This window comes from Schistocerca cancellata, chromosome 4 (genome assembly GCF_023864275.1).
Source record: "Schistocerca cancellata isolate TAMUIC-IGC-003103 chromosome 4, iqSchCanc2.1, whole genome shotgun sequence".
In the NCBI taxonomy this organism is placed as follows: domain Eukaryota; kingdom Metazoa; phylum Arthropoda; class Insecta; order Orthoptera; family Acrididae; genus Schistocerca; species Schistocerca cancellata.
Genome location: NC_064629.1, coordinates 556876840 through 556897840, shown reverse-complemented (window position 1 = coordinate 556897840; position 21001 = coordinate 556876840). Strand labels below are relative to the sequence as shown.

Here is a 21001-nt window from a genome sequence, read left to right as displayed (position 1 = left end):
ACAACTTAGAATTACTTAAACCTAACTAACCTAAGGACTTCACACACATCCATGCCCGAGGCAGGATTCGAACCTGCGGTCATGCGGTTCCAGACTGTAGCGCCTAGAACTGCTCAGCCACTCTGGCCGGCCAAAGCCACTAGTTACCAGCTCATGGGTCCTGGAGAAATATGACATACAGTGTTCTCCGGCAGACAGTCTGTCAAGAAATCTTTCATCAAAATGTTACTGGATAGAACTGTTATTATCATTGAGTCTGAAAATGAGATACATTGTAGCTGTGCTACCATTTCATACACGGCTTCAGTATTCAGATGAAAAATGTGCTATAAAATTTAGGTAATGAACGCTCATGACCACCAGATGTTGAATTCAGATGACACGCAGTTTACCATTCGACATGGCAGAACAGCTCAAGTAAACGACAAGACTTCCTCCAGAAACTGCCACAGCCTACAGTGATGTCAGATTGTACAAACAGCCAGACTTTTGTGGCTATGTTATTTGGCCCCTGACACAGTCAGCATGGATTTAGACTCTGTGGTGGCCACAAGCTGGCCAGATTTTGTGTCAAAGAGTGTGTGCTGCTGGCAGTACAATCATTCTGTAGTCTGTCTTAACTTTCTCAACAGTTTTTCTACAAAAAAGAAAATCATTTTCCCTCCACAGATTCCGACTCCAGCTCGTGCAGTATTTCTATAATACTGGCGTGTTGATGAAACCTGCTCACAACAAATATAGCAGCACTGTGGGGGTCCCAAATGCTTGAGCAGAACTCAAGAATGGGTCGCACTTTTGTACTGCACACAATCTTCTTTACAGATGAGTTAGGCTTTCTTCGACATCTCCCAATAAACACAAGTCGACCATTCACATTCCCTACTACTGGTCTTATGTGCTTGTTCCACATCATATCGTTTTGCAACATTATGCCTACATATTTAATCGACATGACTATTGAGAAATATATCGCTACTTCCATACTAAAACAATCCAAAATTGTTTTTGCTACTAATCTGCATTAACTTACACTGTTCCACACTTAGAGCAAGCGGACACTCATCACACAAACAGAAATTCTGTTTAAGTCATTGTGTATCCTCCTGGTCACTCAATGATGACACATTCTTGTACGCTACAATGCCATCGACAAACTGTCACAGATCGCTGCTCACCTTCTCCGTTAGACTGTTTATGGATATAGGGAACAAGAGCGGTCCTATCAATACTTCCACAGCGTACTCCTAACATTAGCAGTGTCTCTAATGAACTCTTGCCATCCAGGACAACATACTGCATTCTATTACTTAAGAAGTCTTCTAGCTACTCTCATATCTGACAATTACTTGGCATGCTTGAATGTTCAATAAAAGTCTGCAATGGGGGACTGGTCCAACACTTTTTGGAAATCAAGGAATATGGAATCTGCCTCTTGTCCTTCATCCACAGTTCACAGGATATTGTGTAAGAACAGGGCAAGCTTTCTAAATCAATTTTGACTTGTGGGCAGAAGTTTTTTAGTTTCTACCTAAGAATATGCTCAAGAATGCTCCAGGAAACTAATGTTAACAACACTAATCTGTAATTTTTTGGGTATGTCCTTTTACCATTGATATACATATGTGTTACTTGTGCTTTCTTACAGCCACTTGGGACTTAACATCTGAGGTCATCAGTCCCCTAGAACTTAGAACCACTTAAACCCAACTAACCTAAGGACATTACACGCATCCATGCCCAAGGCAGGATTCGAACCTGCGACTGTAGTGGTCTCGCGGTTCCAGACTGAAGTGCCTAGAACCGCACGGCCACACCGGCCGGCAGCCACTTGGGGCTTTGCGCTGGGTGAGAGATTAGTGATAAATGCAAGCCGAGTACAGCTGCCAATGGCATGGGGTATGCTCTGTAAAACCAAATTTGGATTCTATCCAGACCTGGCAACTTACTGTTTTCAACTCTGGGTCATTCCATACTAAGTTATCCAGGGCCCTACACCCACCTGTCACAGATGTTTATGAAAATTTATATTTGAATTATATACATAAAGACAATGATATATTCAAAGTTTCATACAGTTCTAACAAGTAGTTTCTCAGTTATCACCGTTTAAAGTTTTAGGCTAATTGTATTTCCGAGGACCATTAAGCTGTAACTAAAGTATGCAAGCTTTTACAGAATTTGAATCTAAGTCATTAGTTTTGAAGCTAGAGCCTTGAAATTTTCATTGTTTTGTTCTAAAATAAGCACTGAAACAGATAACTCTACAAAATTCTGATTTATAATGTTTATTCATATTGAAAAACTGTACTGAAACTAAAAATATCGTTAATTTCAAAATTGTGACATAGGTGTAGAAAATTATGAATAGCTGCAATCTCTCTCCAAATAACCCAATACAACCATATATTTTTGAAAACCGCATAAAATTACCTTTCAAATGGTGCAAAAAATTGGTGGGGTTCTCATTTGTAACAATTTTATAACAAACTGAATTCAAATTTTGTAATTTACTTTGTAAAATACATGTTTGATACAATAATTAAACATTTGAAGTGAATACAACTGTGAAAATGCCACATGAACTCAAGTTTTATGTACCAATTATTTTAAAATAATAAAAAAATAAAAGATACATACATTGAGAATTTTACAAAATAGGTTTACTTACATCTGAATACACGAGTTGGCGATTATTCGTTTTCAAACAAATCCTTTGTAAAAAGATTTTTTGATTTATAAGTTTCAATAATTATTCAGTTGAAGTATTTTACTAAGTTTATATGAAGCAGTAGTACAATAATTACATTTAAATGTCCATTTACTTTTTTTACAATAAAGAATTGAAATTGTTCCATGTTTTGATGATTTCCTTTCAGGAATTGGCATCAATCTTATATGCTCTGCTGAACTGAGATGCTACCTCTGGAGGAGCTATTACACACAGAAGATGGACTGGTGGAAAAGGACATCTGTCTTCTTTTTGAGGCCAAAAGAAAGTTTCTGCTGGTCCGTGAGGGTGCATAAAAAGAATGTCACAGTCCTCTTCTTCTTAATTGAAACCCAGAACCATTCCTATCCACCAGTTTTGCTCATAAAAGCATGCAACGAAAGAATGTAGGTTAGGTTAAAAAGTTGGGATAGTCATAAACTTATTTTTTTTCAACAAAATTTCTGAGTCTGAACTAATTTGGGTGTAATTTCTTCGCAAGAAGCAGGCTTAAAATAATGGAAACTTCTTGTACCTGGTATTGTTTGAGCCATTTGAAATATAGTTTCAAGCATTGTTCTTTTAGTTTCCATTTCTTCTTCCTTTAAATAGAAAAAAATATATTTTTGAGAATAAACTGTTGCAAAAAATGTACATTTTTCAGCTTCTTTTTTTTGTGTGTGTGTGTGTGTGTGTGTGTGTGTGTGTGTGTGTGTGTGTGTGTGTGTGTGTGTGTGTAAACATAAACAGTTCTCTTGATTGTGCCTCTGATCCCATTGCATGTTGTTTTACCATGACTCGTAGCATGAAACAACCAGCTTGCATTGTTTAATTTAAAATCTTTATAATGAAAACATACATTTATCATGCTTTTTAAGTTTTTGTACTGAGCACTGCAACCATCTGTAAAATACTCAATTTTGTCAACGTCAGGAAAGTTTTGTTTTATGAAATCTATGGTTTTTCTTGTACTGAATAAAGAAATGGTACATCACGCTTTAGATCATCTGAAATGAAACACAATGATGTTTCTTTTATGATGGAATCTTCATTTTTAGAAAAATCACTACTGTATGAACTGAGCAGCTCAAGTGGCCCCAGTGGTAGGATTGCACTTCATTATGCAGATTGAAGTTATAGTTTTCTGCAAAATCTGTAAGAACTAAAACCTAATTAAATGCCAAATTTTCTTTTCTTTGTTTCATGTAAGAGTTTTGGGTTTTTGTGATGTAAGAATGAGGTATCAGAGACTCAATTTTTTTATAGTAAAACCAGTAAACTCCTTGCAAGGTAGTAACATTGTTTGCAAAGTCATTCTGCCATCACTTGAAACCCACTGCAAAAATTTAATGTCTTCATCTTCATCGTAGTCTTCTAGTATTTCTCTTAGATGTAGCTGCAGTGATTCACACATCACAACATCTTAACATACAGTCACTGTTTTGTCTATCACAATCAATTTGTCCATCATAGTGTGTATTGATTCTTTATCATGCTGGTTCAGAGCGTTTGATAAAACCTCAACGTTTTGGTGGTACAAGCAAACACACACACTGTGAGTTCTAGGTGAACTGGTAACCACACACCATTTTGGTCTCAAGGAACAAAATTTGGAAAATCCAATTTTAATATTTGTGTGTTTTTCTTTAAATACAATAAATAGTTCCTCTAAGTTGCATAAAAGAATTCTTTTCTGATTGTAAGTTTTTTTTTTTTTTTATACTAACTTTGTCTTTAGCACCTGGCAACATGTAAGAAAATTCATCATGACTATAAAACAGTTGGACAGTGTCTATTGCTTCTGGGGGAAGGGTTCTGCAACGTTTGGGTTCTGTCACAGACAAAATAGCTTTCACGTTTGCAAGCGTTCTGGCTGTTCACACTAAATATTATGATACATTGTATTTTTCCGCTGCTTCTCTGTGAGACCAAGACTTTGGAGTGATTGTTAATACCTGTATTTTTTTCCCCGTTTGGTTAAGTTTGTCTTGAGGTTTTCCTTCATAGCATCCACTATATGGTCAAGATCCTCAGATTTTGTCTTAAATTCATTACCTTGAGTTGCGCTGTCAGATTCACTTGAATCGTTGGATTCATGTACTTTCAAAACAAATGACAACTTTTTTAAACCTGGTCTTTTGCCTTTTTAAACTTCTTTTTAGCATATTTTTTCTTCAGTTGGGTAGATAATGACTGAAGTTTAATTGGTGTCACATCCAACCCTAAAAGAGTTTCATTCAACTTTTCTCTTTCTACTACTATTTTTGCATTGGTTAATTCACTCTCATTTGCTTCATCACTTCCAAGTAGAACAATATCTTCATGATCTAAAGTAGGTGTTGCCTTATTCAACAGTTTTCTACATGAACTGCACAACAGCTTTCCTGGCACTAAAATAATGTTGGCATTTTCCTTAACATATTTTGCTTTTTTTAGAGTAATTATCCTCAAATCTTTCTTCTTTGTTAAAGGTACAGAATGTTTCTTAAATGAATCACAACAGGATTTTTGGTTCTTTTCAAAATACTTTAAAAAATAACACAAATGATGGGAACAAATATCATCTGTTTCACTGTACTGCTTAGTACGCCAAACTAAAATTTCTACTTCTTCTTTAGACAACTTTTCTGAAATTAAATAAATGTCTTTGCTTTTTGTCAGTGAAGTATTTTCACATGAAAAATTTAGTAATGAACCTACTGAACACTTGAAATTTGTTTCGCCTTTACTTGAATTTGCTCTTATCTCCAGGATAAGAAATACATGCACAAACAAAACAATAATTTTAAAAATAAAATTATAACTGTATTTATATAAAAATTACTTAAAATGTCACTAAGCACAAAACACTAGGCAGTTCACTTGAACAGGGCCAAATGCACACTGATAAACTTGCAGTACAGGCAAGCTGTGGGGGGAGGGAGGTTTTCATGTCTTGACTTTAATTTCATGTCTTGACAGAAGACTGCCTTATCTGAACTTAAACACACTTCTCATGACTCCAAAAATGTTGTATGTTTCTTGACTTTTAACTTCAGCTAAATAAAACAAAAAAGATAAATAAAATTACAACTACAATAAAATCTTTGTCCCAATTTAAAAATACATAACGAAAAATGTACTAATAAATTACTGTTTCATGTAGCTGATCTTCCAAATTACAGTTTTAAAACCTTTTACTTCTATATAGCCTGTATAGAACCTCCATATAACCTCTACTATAACCATTTTCAATCTTAAAACAGCCCTTCTATATCTTTTGAATAGATAAAACTTGTTTTGACTCCAATATAAGATAAAATTGTTACAACTCAGAACCCCACCAATTTTTTGCACCATTTGAAAGGTAATTTTATGCTGTTTTCAAAAATATATGGTTGTATTGGGTTATTTGGAGAGAGATTGCAGCTATTCATAATTTTCTACACCAAGCTACAATTTTGAAATTAACAATATTTTGAGTTTCAGTACAGTTTTTCAAAAGATTGAACATTATACATCGGAATACACTGTTCGACATGGGTTCTATTTCTGATATTAAAGTATGTGCTTCTAGACCATTTTACCCTGGGAGATTCAAATGTGTAAACAAAATATCGTTGTCAGGGATACTTTTTATGTAATATGTATATATATTTATATTCACAATTCATGGCAAACACAGAGACGTTATAGAGAAATACGGGTATGTTGCCGCATCCAGTAGTGATAGAACGTGATAATTTCTTGTGCAACAGCAGGTGGGAAGAATCAGACATCATTAGATTCAAATGTGTAAACAAAATATCATTGTCAGGGATACTTTTTATGTAATATGTATATATATGTATATTCACAATTCATGGCAAACACAGAGACATTATAGAGAAATACGGGTATGTTGCCGCATCCAGTAGTGATAGAACGTGATAATTTCTTGTGCAACAGCAGATGGGAAGAATCAGACATCATTAGGTTATCCCTCACCACACCTATGTCATTAAGACCACCTGAAACATCTCATTAACTCTAACAGCGACAGCCGGTCGCTGCCTCAGCAGTAAAGCTTCACGCCTCTTAGGGGCAGGTGCATCAAGTTTACAACAGTGGCGTTAGCCGCAATTTGTGTCAGTCTTAACGAGTGGGTGTTTTGGCTGACAAGTAACTGTCATATTTCCTAGCACGGTTGAATTTTTTGGTTCCTGTGTGTAAACTGATTGAGCCTGGTGCTGAAGGTAAAACGACTGCTTCTTTTTACACATCAGCGTTCCTCTAGTTCCCTACTATTAATTTAATACAGGTGTATTACCAAAGTGGCATTTTTAAATTTGCAGAAATGCCACGTCGTCGTGGATGTCGATATAAGCCGGACAGCTTCTGCTACATCTGTGGGAAGTTCACTTTTGCCAGAAATAGGAAGAAAATTTCTTCAGTCATAAAGAAAGCATACAAACATTACTTTGGAGCAGAGGTAGGAGACCAAGATAAAGAATGGGCACCACATTTCTGTTGTGCTACATGTTACTGCAAACTAATTCAGTGGTGGAAAGGTAAAGAGAATGTGGCGTTGTTTGCTGTTCCCATGGTGTGGAGGGAGCCTAAGGACCATGTTAATGATTGTTATTTCTGTCTAACAAAAATTCAGGGTTTTACAAACAAAAAGTCGAAGAGGCACATTGCTTACCCAGATCTGCCTTCAGCGAGAATGCCAGTGCAGCATTCAGACAACTTTCCAGTACCTTCAAGAGCTCGAGGTCAAATTCCGAGTGACAGTGAAATAAGTAGTACTGAAGAAATCACAGATAACGATTCTTTATATCTCTGCACAAGTGAGTCATCGCCACATTTGTTAACACAGGCAGATTTAAATGATTTAGTACATGATCTAGGACTAAGTAAACAAAAGGCGCAGCTGCTTGGTTCAAGATTACGAGTATAATCTACTACACCAAAGTACTAAAATCAGTGTGTTCAGGCGCAGAGAACATGCCTTTATTTCTCATTTTTCAACTGACGAAGCATTGACATTTTGCAATGACGTTGCTGGCCTGATGATAGTGCTGAACTTCACTTATATTTCACAGGAGTGGAGACTTTTCATAGATGCATCGAAAACAAGTCTGAAGGGTGTTTTGCTCCATAACGGAAATAAAATACCCTCTGTTCCAGTAGCTTACACTAGTTTGACAAAAGAGAATTACGAATTCGTTCAAATAATGCTAAATTCATTAAAATACAATGAACACAAATGGAAAATATGTGCAGATTTCAAGGTAATTGCTATGGTACTGGGAATGCAACAAGGCTACACAAAGTATGCCTGTTTTCTTTGCGAGGGGGATAGTCGAGACCGAAATTCTCACTACGTGAAAAAGAAATGGCCTAGGCAAAGATGGAAAGTTGGCGAAAAGAATGTACAACGTGAACGTCTGGTAGCTCCTGAATATATACTACTTCCACCACTTCACATCAAACTTGGCCTGATGAAACAATTGGTGAAGGCCATGGATCCAACAGGCTGTGGGTTTGCATATCTAGCTACCAAATTCCCCCGTCTTTCAGCTGCAAAAATATAGGAAGGTGCATTTGTGGGCCCACAAATCAGGGAGCTGCAGAAAGATGCAAATTTTGAAGCATGTTTAACTGATAAAGAAAAAACCGCTTGGGACTGTTTCAAGATGGTGTCGGAAAACATCCTCGGAAGAAGAGGAGCTACTAACTACAAAGCTATGGTGAAGGATATGATCAAAGCATATCAGGATTTGGTGTGCAATATGTCTTTGAAGGTACATATGATGGACTCTCATCTGGACTACTTCACAGATAGTTGTAGTGACGTATCGGATGTACATGGGGAAAGATTCCATAAAGACATTTCTACCATAGAAAGGCGCTATGAAGGGAAGTGGGTACCTCCTATGTTAGCAGATTATTGCTGGAATATCATTCGAAAGAAGAAAGATTCACAATACAAGAGAAAAAAGTGATGTGTATTACAAAGCAGTGGCTCATTGTTTGTCAATTTTCTGTAATTTCTCATGTCAAATAAATGCTTCAAAGTGTATACACAAAGGTTACTGTGTTATATGTTAGATCCCACCCTCCATTAATGTGATGAACTTATAACATCATAAAGATGTGCATTTGTTTGTTGAATTTCACCTCATGTTTGCTGCACTATATCAGAAACTGAAAAGAGAAATAAAATTGCGATTACTCATAAACTATCCCTGACAGAAAGAAACCAAAAACAGTTTTCAATTCAGCACTCAAAATACAACTAGGATCACAATATTTTTTATCAGAAATAGAAAAAAAACCTCACCAGCGCACAGAACAAACATCAAATGTGAAGCATCAATACGGACGTTTGTCTATGAATATTAATGGCTTTTTTTAAAAAATTTGGGACATTACTTATTGAACGACCCTCATACATGCATACATAGAAGCCACCACCAAACATACTACATTAACAAATGGACTTTAAACATAAAAACAATATAGAAAATTTTATTGAAATCTTAAATTATGATAACAGATAAACATAGAAATAACAAAAACATTTCACTCCCAAAGATAAAATTAGCAGCAAACATTAAACGATTAATCAGATAACTTCATAGACTAGATAAAGCAACCTTGTAACCGTTGCATTCTTTGGTGCAACTGTCAAATATGCCAGCAGAAATTCGTTAACATATAAATAGAAACTAAAATACCTTGGACAGCATCCACTGATGTCAAAAAGGACCACAAGTGGTCGTAAATTAGTTAAAACACAAACACAGACAGCAATTTAATAAGTGACAGTAGCTACTGATTTGATGTTGAAGTCACAAATAACAGTCCATAATTACCAACATATGCTCACACCATAGAGCCAACATGTAAATACAAATAAAAGTTAAGCAAATAAAGATAAAAGTCAATGTATTATTTGCAATAGCTTGACAATGGTAACTGTAGCTGAAACAGGCCTATCGCAAATGAATATAGATTCAATGCCTTCTCACTGCACCACCACGTTTCGTTACTGCATATGAGCTATTAATATCTATCATTCCATCTATTTAATCAATAACTATATGTACCTGATAAGTTGTAACTATGAGGCAGGATGAAGAGCTGAAAATTCAAAAATTACTGAATTTCACAATGGAGAAATGATGATTATGACTGTTGCAAAGAAGATTTGATTTATAATGCTACCATAAGAAACACCACTTTTCTGAATAAATCTGTCTAGAAATGAGCTGGGACCTACGATCCATGAAGCAGTAGAAAGATGTTATGTCTACAGGGAGTGTTCCACCTCTTTTCCAAATCACAACACAAACCAACGAAGTGATCATAACATCTAAAGGTGCAAAGTCTAACACTATGACAGAGACCGACCACAACTGCAGTCGGCAACACTGTCGCCCGGAGTTGGTGTGTTGCAGAACGCAGTGACAGACAAGCTATGCAGTTGCTCACAAGAACTATGTCAAGCAGGATGTCTTCTAACTCCACCACAGTTATTGTGCTGTTATAGGAATAGGAAATTAATGACATTTTATTGTTACATTCCAGTACAAGACAAAAGCTGGCCATGCCTTCATCCACACATACAAATATGTATACATATGTTCCACATCTCCTACCAAACTACTGATCACTTTGAACCAAACTTGTTGTACATTTCACTTACTGTCTGGAAAGAAGTGCTGTGGGGGATAAGAACCACCTACCTATCAAAGAGGTGGGGGTGAAAAGGAAGAGTAGAGGACAGCCACACCAGTGTGGACGGCATTCGGAACACCAATGACCAGAGAGGACCACAGGAGCCTGGCCTGGCAGGTGCGGACCACAAACGAAACACTTAATGCGGCGCTGACCAGTTACGGAGCACCCAGCAAGAAACAGAAGTGGAGACCAAGGAAACAGGTAGGATACAGAGCACCAGACACTACAGATGATGACCGCGACCCCAGAGAGTAGCCGAGCCAGGTGTGGACAGCAATGGGAACGCCAGCGACCAGAGAGGACACTGGAACCTTCATCTGGTGGGCGGGGACCATGGAGGGAACACCCGATGCGGCACAGACCGACTAGGGAGTGCCCAGCACCTTACAGGCATAAATACTGGACTTTCTCTGCCCAAGGACCATTCTCGGGTAGCACCTGAAGAAGACAGCGAGTTATGCCGTCGAAATATTGTGTGAGAATGACACGAACATCCGGCAGAAGTCCCCCCAGCCCCCCCTTCCCCCCCCCCCCCCCCCCCCCAAATGTCAACAGATCACCAGGAAAGCCTGAAGAATGACATCAGAAGACTTTTCTGTGTTTTCTTTTCTGTACTCGCATACAATGTTCATCGTTATTTAACTCAGATGTTTCACCACTATTTCCTGTTGTATTTGTTTGACTTCTGCTAACTGTCTCTTAACAACTTCCACTACTTCTTACAACCATCGTCTTTGAATGGAAACTATATTAGTTTTACTTTCATTTCTTTTAGATTTATGGCTACAGGCAAAAGCTACCTGTCTTCGTTACTTGCATATCGTATATCACCAAATTACATATCAAAGATTGTGAAACGTACTGAAGATTTTATGAATACGACTGCTGACTATATTGAAGCCATCTCCTACTGAATCAGATATCAGATGCATTTAACAAGAATTTTAGCATAAATGGAGAATACCAAATTGCTTTGGTTGTATGATGTAAACCATGTTCTCATAAGAGTGGCAGAGAAGAGTGGGTCACTGGTTTTTAATTACAAATTGAGCCTAAGTAATGAAAAGTGTGAGGTCATCCACATGAGTGCTAAAAAGAATCCATTAAACTTAAGTTACACGATAAATCAATTGAATTTAAAAACTGTAAATCCAACTAAATATTTAGGAATTACAATTACGAACAATTTAAATTGGAAAGGAGACATCAAAAATGTTGTGGAGAAGGTGAACAAAAAGACTGTGTTTTATTGGCAGAACACTTATAAGATGCAACAGATCTATTAAACAGACTGCCCACACTACACCTGCCCATCGTCTTTTGGAGTACTTTTAGTAGTCCTAATGCTGTGGCACCGGATGTGGCTGACGGCCTGATAATACTGGCATGTCGTTTACACAACTTGCTATACAACAGTTATCTTGAAGAGAAAGCTACTCCATTTTGTAGTTATAATGTTAATGAAGCAACCAGCCAAAGCTACATGCTTAGCTTTTGTCTTTTTGGAGGATTTCTAAACAGAAATGGATTTCAAATTAGAGACAAACTTAAAGTTTTCTTCTGCAGTGAATACGGTTCTGGGGTATGGCAAGAGGCAGCCATTACCAATGGATTGTAAATAATGGTTTATATAAGATAAAACATTATCCCTCTAGCATTTTTGACATACTCTTACAACAATTTTCATAAACAATGTATATATGAATCTATTCATTAATTAAAAAACAGCTCGATTACACTTTCTTGTTTTATTTACCTCCTGTGCTACACCTTTCCAGACATTATCTTTCACTAAGACATTTCTGTGTTCTTCATGTGTTGCATCATAAATTACTTAATATATTCCCACATTTTACTAACTTGTCTTCATCGAAGTCTGAAAAATTCACAAAACTCGCTGATGAATGTATGTTTGGGCATTAAAAGCCGTCTCTGGTCTCTATGCAGTTTGGCGGCAGCAGTACAACAATTTCTTGGGCAGAGGTGCTGTCTGTCACTAAAGCTGGTATATAGCAGCAGGTGATGCTGTCACCTTGTTCCATAGGCCTCGCATTGGAAACAATGAGAAGCAGTTGTGTTGCTTGCGGATAGTCAGTAAAGTCTGCGGTTGTACTCGGAATCACACATAAACTAACTTCTGCCTGCTATTCTATGGTATAGTCAGGTTATTAAACAAAGAGAGTTAACATCTGGACCCGCACAGAACACTTTGAGATATTAGAAGACTCAGGCATCCATTCAAAGCTGCAGTTTGCCACAAATCCAACAGTTTTCTCAATATAGCTATGTCAGTAAGCATGGAAAATTACTCTATTGCCCCCCCCCCCCCCCCCCAACCTTTCTGGACAGAAGGCAATTTCCCTTTGAACTATATTGTACTGAGGAAACAAGTTGGTATTCCTGGCCTTCACGATACACGTAGCATAAAATCTGTTACAGTATTTACTCTAGTTCTGAAGGTGTTTCGCAAACCACTACTTTCGCAGATTTTAGTTCCCACACTGAGGAAGAAGGTTGTCCACATGCTTTAATGTTGTTGAAATCTACACTAAATATTTTCTTCTTCATAGTTCCACACATCATTTGGAGAATATGACTACATTAAGCTAAACTAGTGATAGCATGATGAATTCACCACTGACCGAGTCTCATCTCCAGATTAGCTCTCAGCCATACAAGTACTCACTACTGTTGTTAGTGGTAATGTTCAGCATTTGCTCAACAGCTCCCATACTTGTATTGTTTCTGTAAGAAGGGTAATGAAATTCAGTAACTTTGTCATCTCTTTCTGCTTCTATTTTGGTACAACCCTATGCACTAGTAACCTGAAATGCTATGAGGTTGATGATAGCTGTACCCCTGTCCCTGATCAAGTGGCATTTCTTATTCTTCTACCACGGGACAGGGTCCTTTCCTTGACCACATGATATCTGTTTTGATAGCTTAATCCCTTTTACACATTCTGCTCAATGAATAAATGTCTGTCTTTACTGAGTATTTAACTATTCAACTTACTAAGGATGCTGGAAGGGGGAGGAGCTGCATCAACTTCCTTTTCATATGCTATGATACCACATCCATGTTTCACATCACCCCTCCATTAAAAACTGGTATGACAATATAGCTGATAGTTAAAGGACTACACACAGGATTAGTAGTCTAATCTTTCACCTAATAAATCTTGTCTTAATACTCTCTGAAATACGAGTTAGCCAAATGTTAAAGTGTAAATTTGCATTCTTTACAGCTCATCACTGATGATTTAGGTAATATCCTTCACTTCTATCACCTCACCTTCCTCCTATTCTTTACCTCTCACACAGATAATTTCACTTTACAACACATCAGCTTTAACGAAATTAAGAGCTTTGTGTCTCAACCATTACTGTGTTATGTACATGGACTGAAGAGAAGATGCTCCAAAAACTACATTGCCTGACAAAAAAACTGAAGCACCCAGAATATGATCAGATATCAATGTACTTCACACACACACACACACACACACACACACACACACACACACACCAGCTGGTACGTAGTCTTGGACACTTAGACATAATAATTGACTGCTGGCCAGCTGCCACAGAGAGTAAGCCCAAGTTGTTAACTTAAGGTGGCCAATAAAACTGACCGCCCCTGACAACGCCAAGACTGGCCATCTGCACAATCCGGCAACACTCTAAGATGCAGAAGTGTCAGGCAGAAGTGTTGCCTACTTCTGAGATGATGATGTGTTGTATGAGCCCGTTGTTTAGCGGTAATCATCGTGCATTCTAAACTTATAGTCATGCGTTCGCGTCCAACCTTATTTCCCCCCCATCACATTTTGGCCTCACCTAAAGTTATGAATCTGATTGAACATTGAAGATAATTCTTTTCACATTCTACCCACTAGTAGTAACAAATACTTCCAGAAACATTTCCGCCAGGTAGTCGTGGCTGCAGGAAGATCAGAAGAGTTTACGCTCGAGCCTTTCCTTGTTCTGCAGCAGCTAGTGGCCAACAGCCAGACGCCACCTGCCGTCTGAACATGGCGCGACGCTGTCAGTGTATGTATCAACTGTCAGTTCGAATTTGAAGTTGTAGTTATCTTCTTGCAGCTTAGCACTGTATTTTGCATACTTGAAAATCATGAACTATGGTTAAGCGTTGCAAAATGGGATCGCAAGTGAAAAAAAAGGTGTAACATCTGTAACACAATATCTATTTTTAATATAATAGAGGGGTGAATGCAGAGGAGGCAGCTCGAAAGATTTGAACTGTGTGTGGCGCGAGTGCTTTTTGGAAAAATACTCCAGAAAAAGATATTCATATTTCAACAAAGACTGACACTGTGTGTATGTGCGGATGGATATGTGTGTGTGTGTGTGTGTGTGTGTGTGTGTGTGTGCGCGCGCGCGCGAGTGTATACCTGTCCTCTTTTCCCCCCTAAGGTAAGTCTTTCCACTTCTGGGCTTGGAATGACTCCTTACCCTCTCCCTTAAAACCCACATCCTTTCGTCTTTCCCTCTCCTTCCCTCTTTCCTGATGAAGCAACCGTTTGTTGCGAAAGCTTGAATTTTGTGTGTATATTTGTGTTTGTTTGTGTGTCTATCTACCTGCCAGCACTTTTGTTTGGTAAGTCTCATCATATAGTAGACATTTTAGTATCTGGTGGTATAGAACAATTCCCCCACCAACTTTCATGCACTTTTGATTTCTCTTAATGACATGACATGTAGCTCTTCTCAGGTTGTCTTTGTCTTCTTTTATGAAGGCTGCATTATTCATAATCTGAACAATCAAATCACCTCGTGGGTTTACTTTTTGTTTGTATACTTCATCTTTCAACAATCCCCACAGGCAAAAATCCAATGGGATAAGAGGCAAGGACCTTGGTGGCCAAGAAAAGTGCCCACATCTATTGATCCATCTTCTGGGAAATGTTAGGTTTGGAGGATGTCACCTGACGACTAGAATGTGCAGAGCCCCATCATGCTGGAGGAACATACACATTCTTGTAGTCTAAGGAACCTCTTCCAATAATGCTGGAAGCTCATTTTCAAGGAAGTGTAGACGACGAGGTCCTGTAAGGACCAACAAACAAAACGAAAATGCATTGAACCCAGGTGTATGCACTCAATAAAAATTGGATACGTTATATGGAATTTTTTCTCAAACTTGTTTATACTACCACCTGCTACAATATTTACTATTCCTCCTGAAAAATCCTATGTAATTATTCAGGTCTTGACGGGCCAGTAAAAGTTTTCAGTGCTAGACTCACGTCATCATCTGAACAGTGTATCTGCGGGTAAGGGGAATAATGAATAATGGAAAGTGTGTGTGTGTGTGTGTGTGTGGGGGGGGGGGGATGTTTACCACATATGTGGTATGTAGCAAAGACGGGAATTTCTGTCTGACAATGAGTGTGTGTAGATAGATCCTGCAGGGAGGTTGGCTGTTGTGTCCAGATAGTGCAATGGTCAGCATGTCTGCCTAGTAAGGGGAGGTCCAGGTTCGGACCCCGGCCAGGCACACAAATTTTCATTTGTTGCCGTTGCTGTATTCCAACACTCTGTGACAGTGTGGACGTCTGTCCTTTGATATTTAAGATGCAATTGTTTTTTGAGGCAATGCAGGTGATTTGCGAACATTTGTATTTCATCAATGTAAGGGGGACTGTAACAGCATCCATTCCTTAGTCATTGCTTTGTGATGGCGCTTATCCCTATTATATACAAGCAAATTAGATTGTACTGCATGTTTAGTCAAATAATGAATGGTCAGTATACAAGTATTTATGAACAGTAGAAGCAGGATTGCAGCGACCTGATCACTTAACCAGGTGTGACATAGAGTACCTGTGTAGTGAGCCATTTCAGCTGCACAGCTGAAACTAATATTTATCAAGCAGTTCACTGTGTAATAAATATAATACCCGCACGATGATCTATGCAGTCATACTGTATCGTTAGCAGCTCGTGAATTGAGTACTATGTTTGTTAAATCAGATTACTCAAGCTGATGCCAAATAAAGAGAAGCGATGACACCACCACACTATCTTTACTTAGGTAGTCAGTGCTACATTATGTGCACCACCATTAACGTTACTGTAAGCAGTTTGACAGCATAACACCACCACATCCACAGACAACCTGTACCATTATCACCACACAGTTGTTACTCGCAGTGATTACAAGTTGCTGATGTTTGTCAAGAGTAGCGGAAAGCATCTTGTGAATGTGAAGTTCCATTTGCATTACACCTAGAACAGAGAGCATCCTCAACAACTGTAAAAGGTAACACAGAGAAGGGAAGATTCCACATTTTGTCTCGAGTTCTTGCAGTTTGATATTAATGTAGTTCCCTATAGTGTCACACTAACGGATTCTTTTGGCTATCGGAATACTCATATGGGAATTATCACAGTGTAATTGCTAGAACACTCACCTACCTTAATAACACCTCATTTTGGATTGAATGTGACTCGGAAAGTGATGTTAATTTGATGTTTCCGTCCGTCTCCTGATGACTTACTGAATGAAGTCTGAAGTGCACTCACAGTTGTGTTGCCTGCCGCATAAACTCTGTACAGTGTTGTGGCAGCTGGCAATCATTGCTGAATACAGACATGTGCAAATATCTTAATTGCTCTACGGGAACTCACCATTGTTGCATTTTTTCCATATCATAATTAGCACAATAACACAAGGCTCATTCTGCTGAAGAACTCGATGCCCGCAAGTCCTTGAATAAGAATTTGTGAGCAGTAGTAATGCATGAAAGGAAACAGACTGTTGGACAAAAGAATGAAGAGTTCTCTACTTTTTGCATTTCCAGTGGGGCCTACAATAAGAATCTGGTGTGATATTATACTCCAGAACCCTAAACTATTTATTTTTCACCACATACTGAAACAAAAGCTATGACATGAGAAGAGGAAATGACTTACATGCTTCTCAGTAACTTTAGCTTTTGTGTTTAGTTTCTCACTTTCACACTAAAACAAGGACGTTGATGTCAGAGGAAGAAACTGAGTATACACTTCCAAGACATAATATTACCTTGTGTGCTACTACAACGTGCATGAAAGCTCTGCTGTTAATTTTTGTGTGTTGGATAAATTTTGAAATCACCTAACAGTATTTTGTGGGTAGGTTCCTATTTTCTTGGGATTCAAATTGAGTGGACATTTCATCACTGGTTAATATTCTGATGACTAATAACATGATAATCGTTCCAATTGCTCCGGGGTACCTGTGATTAGAGTCTCACGTTGGTTACCATAAGAACGTACAGGCAGTGATGTCCGCTCACTGCAGTCAGAGCCAAGGCATTTCTTTCTGTTTAAGGGGGAAGCGTTTGCTGCAGTGTCCACACTCAGGCAACATAAACAAATCGTGGCGGTGTTGGGCACAGCTAATCACTGCACTTGTCGCGAGCCGCAACAAGAGCGCACTGGAATTAATACATCTTACTTACTTAACGTAATATGCAGGACATGGGTTGGATAAAAATTCAGTTTGTAGTAACCAGCCATTGCATTAAAATACTTTACATTTATATTTGATGCAATATTTATTGTTGCTTGTCTCTCAAAATGTGCGTAGACACGAAAAAAAACACACAAAGTCATCGATTCCAGTGAGAGGGATAACTGCTGCCTGTTGAACAGCACATATGCCAATCAATTATGCAGATACACTGCAACCGAAAGGTGTCTCAGCTGTTGCCAACAAATTACAGCTGTGATGGACACACTCTTGGGGAAGAATCCGTAGTGCAAAATACACATTTGGAGCTATCAGATGGAAAATATTATGTTCACACTACTCTTTGTTCCAGTTTACATCTTTTGATAGGGCTCAGCCTTTCATTTCTTAGGAAGTTAACGATGAAAGCATCATAACACGTCACCAGTAACAGTATTGCATAGGAATGCTCGATGAGCGACCTGATGACATTCAAGCAGAACTGCAATAATAGTCACTCCGTTGATTTTTGTTGTTTTGAATTAGAGCATGCAGTACTCCTACAGCAGACGTCTGAGCCTTGCCTGTCGAATGCAAATATCGCATGATGGTTAAAAGGTAATCCATCATTTATATCAGTAGTCGAGACTTCCTTAATGTGGAAAATCATTCATGCCAGAATGATCTTTGTTGAAATATGAATATCTTTTTCTGGCGTATTTTTCCCAAAAGCACTCACTCCACACACAGTTCAAATCTTTCGAGCTGCCTCCTCTGCATTCACAGCTCTATTATACTGAAAGTAAATACTGTGTTGCAAATGTTACACCTTTTTCCACTTGCAACCCAATTTTACAATGCTTAACTGTAGTTCATGATTTTCAAGTATGCAAAATCCAATGCTTCACTGGAAGATGATAACTAGAACTTCAAATTCGAAAATGACAGTTGACACATACACTGACAGCACTGCGCCACTTTCACCTGGGCAAAACCCAATCTCAGGTAGCAGGTGGAGTCTGGCCCGTGGCCGCTGCAGAGCGAAGAAATGCTCGAGCGTAAGCTCTTCTGATCGCAACACAGCCATGACTGTCCAGCGGAATTGTTTCTGGAAGTATTTGTTATCACTAGTGGGTAGAATGTGAAATGAATTATCTTCAATGTTCAATCAGACTCATAACTTTAGAAAAGGGCCGAAATGTTGTAAAAATAATAATAATAATAATAATAATAATAATAATAATAATAATAATAATAATAATAATACAAAGACACACAGTTGGATGTGAGCATGTAACTGTAAGTTTAGAATGCACAACGATTACCACTAGAACACGGGAGGACAAAACACAACAACATCCCGAAAGTAGACAACACTTCCTCCTGACACTTTCGCATCTTACAGTGTTGCCAGATTGTGAAGATGGCTGGACTTTGCGTTGTCAGAGGCACTCGGTTTTATTGGCCATCTTAAGTGAACGACTCAGACTTAGTCTCTGTGGCAGCCACCCGGCCGTCAGATTTTATGTGTAAGACTGCACATGATGAGAGTTGCAATTCTCTGTGACAAGTAGAACAGCCATCAGAGTGCATTAGCGTTGTTCGTGTTTAGTGTTGTTACCAGGTAGGATATATAAGGCACACGGACAGCATCAGATGAGTGATTGCCATGAAGGACAAGGATGTGCCGCGCACACCCGTAAGACACTGTTATCCGTACCTGATATAATTTGAAAGGGGCCTCACTGTGCGTCTCCATTTGGCTAGCTGCTTGAATCCTGCAATATCCAGATTTATGGGGCATTTGGATGTGACAGAGGCCCAATGTTTGTCAGGAACGGCACATGACAGCAGGTACACTTGTCTAAGTCCCATTTGACCAATTCTGACCATCACAAGGAAAGATCACCCTACTGTGGCCCAAGCGTACTACCTCCATCTCTTCGCCTGCCATCCAAGAGCAAGTAATGGTTTCCCTGCAACATTCTAAGTCACTCCACACCATTTGTTGGAGACCAACAGCAACCAGACTAGGGAAATACCATTCCATGCGTAGGCTGCCATTAACACCGCAACACTAACAGCTGTGCGGAGTCACATTATGAATTAGAAGCATGGACTGCTGATGAATTGTGTCATATTTTCTTCAGCAATGAACTGCGGTTTTGCACTAACCTGGATGACCTCTTTCAGCAAGTCTAGTGGCGACCTGTGGCGAGGTCCTAGTCTTGCAATTTTCTGGAGAGGTACAGTAGAATTATTCCTGGTGTAACGGTAATTGGATATGACTTCAAATCACGACTAGTAGGTGATATGGACGTCCTACGTCCTCATGTGTTACCTCTCTTGCGACTGTACTGTGGTGCCATTTTTCAACAGGACAACACCCATCCACACAGGGTATGTGTCTCTATAACCATCTGCACGATGCTGAGGTTCTGCCATGGCCACAAAGCTACGCAGATCTGTCCCCGATAGAACATGCAAGTCCAGCTTGGATGTCAACTCTGTCCCAGTTCCAGTATCCAAGATAGCAAGACCAGTTGCAGAATTCATGGATCAGTTTGCTTCAGGAGAGGATACAAAAGCTTTATGCCACACTTCCCAATCAAATCAATGCATGCAACCAGATCAGAGGGGGTGCAACATCATACTTATAAATGGGCTCCATACCGACATGCTCTTTTGTAAATATGGCTCAATTTTGTAATCACTGAAATAACATTACATACCCTCTCAGCCCTTTAAGTTTTATTTCATTTCCTCAGCCCTACAGGTTTCTTCTTCTTCTTCTCCTTCTCCTTCTCCTTCTCCTTCTCCTTCTCCTTCAGGCATTTTGTATCTGTTTCTCATACTATTTTTATTTTCTGGGTTCCAAGGTATCGTGTATGAGAAGGCTATTGTTACATAGTTGTTTGATTTGAGGGATCCTACTATCGTACTGGATCCTTTACGAAATTAGGTAGAGTGTTGGTGCTTCTTGTCAGTCTACTCAACTAGTGGGGCTATTGGTTCAACCGATATCCCATGAAACACCGAAGAAGCAATCATTCACTCAGACAGAGACCACCATAACTAAAAAAATCTAATACAACTGAGTAGGTAGTCACAATACTCAATTATCTCATT

The 21001-nt window shown here is 38.7% G+C and overlaps 1 protein-coding gene across 4 annotated transcripts in view; it reads right to left on the bottom strand.

Moving 5' to 3' along the window:
- LOC126183241 (dual specificity protein phosphatase CDC14AB-like) overlaps window positions 1-21001 on the bottom strand; it is a 212138-nt gene that overhangs the window by 64010 nt on the left and 127127 nt on the right. The gene's annotated exons all lie outside the window — the stretch shown is intronic.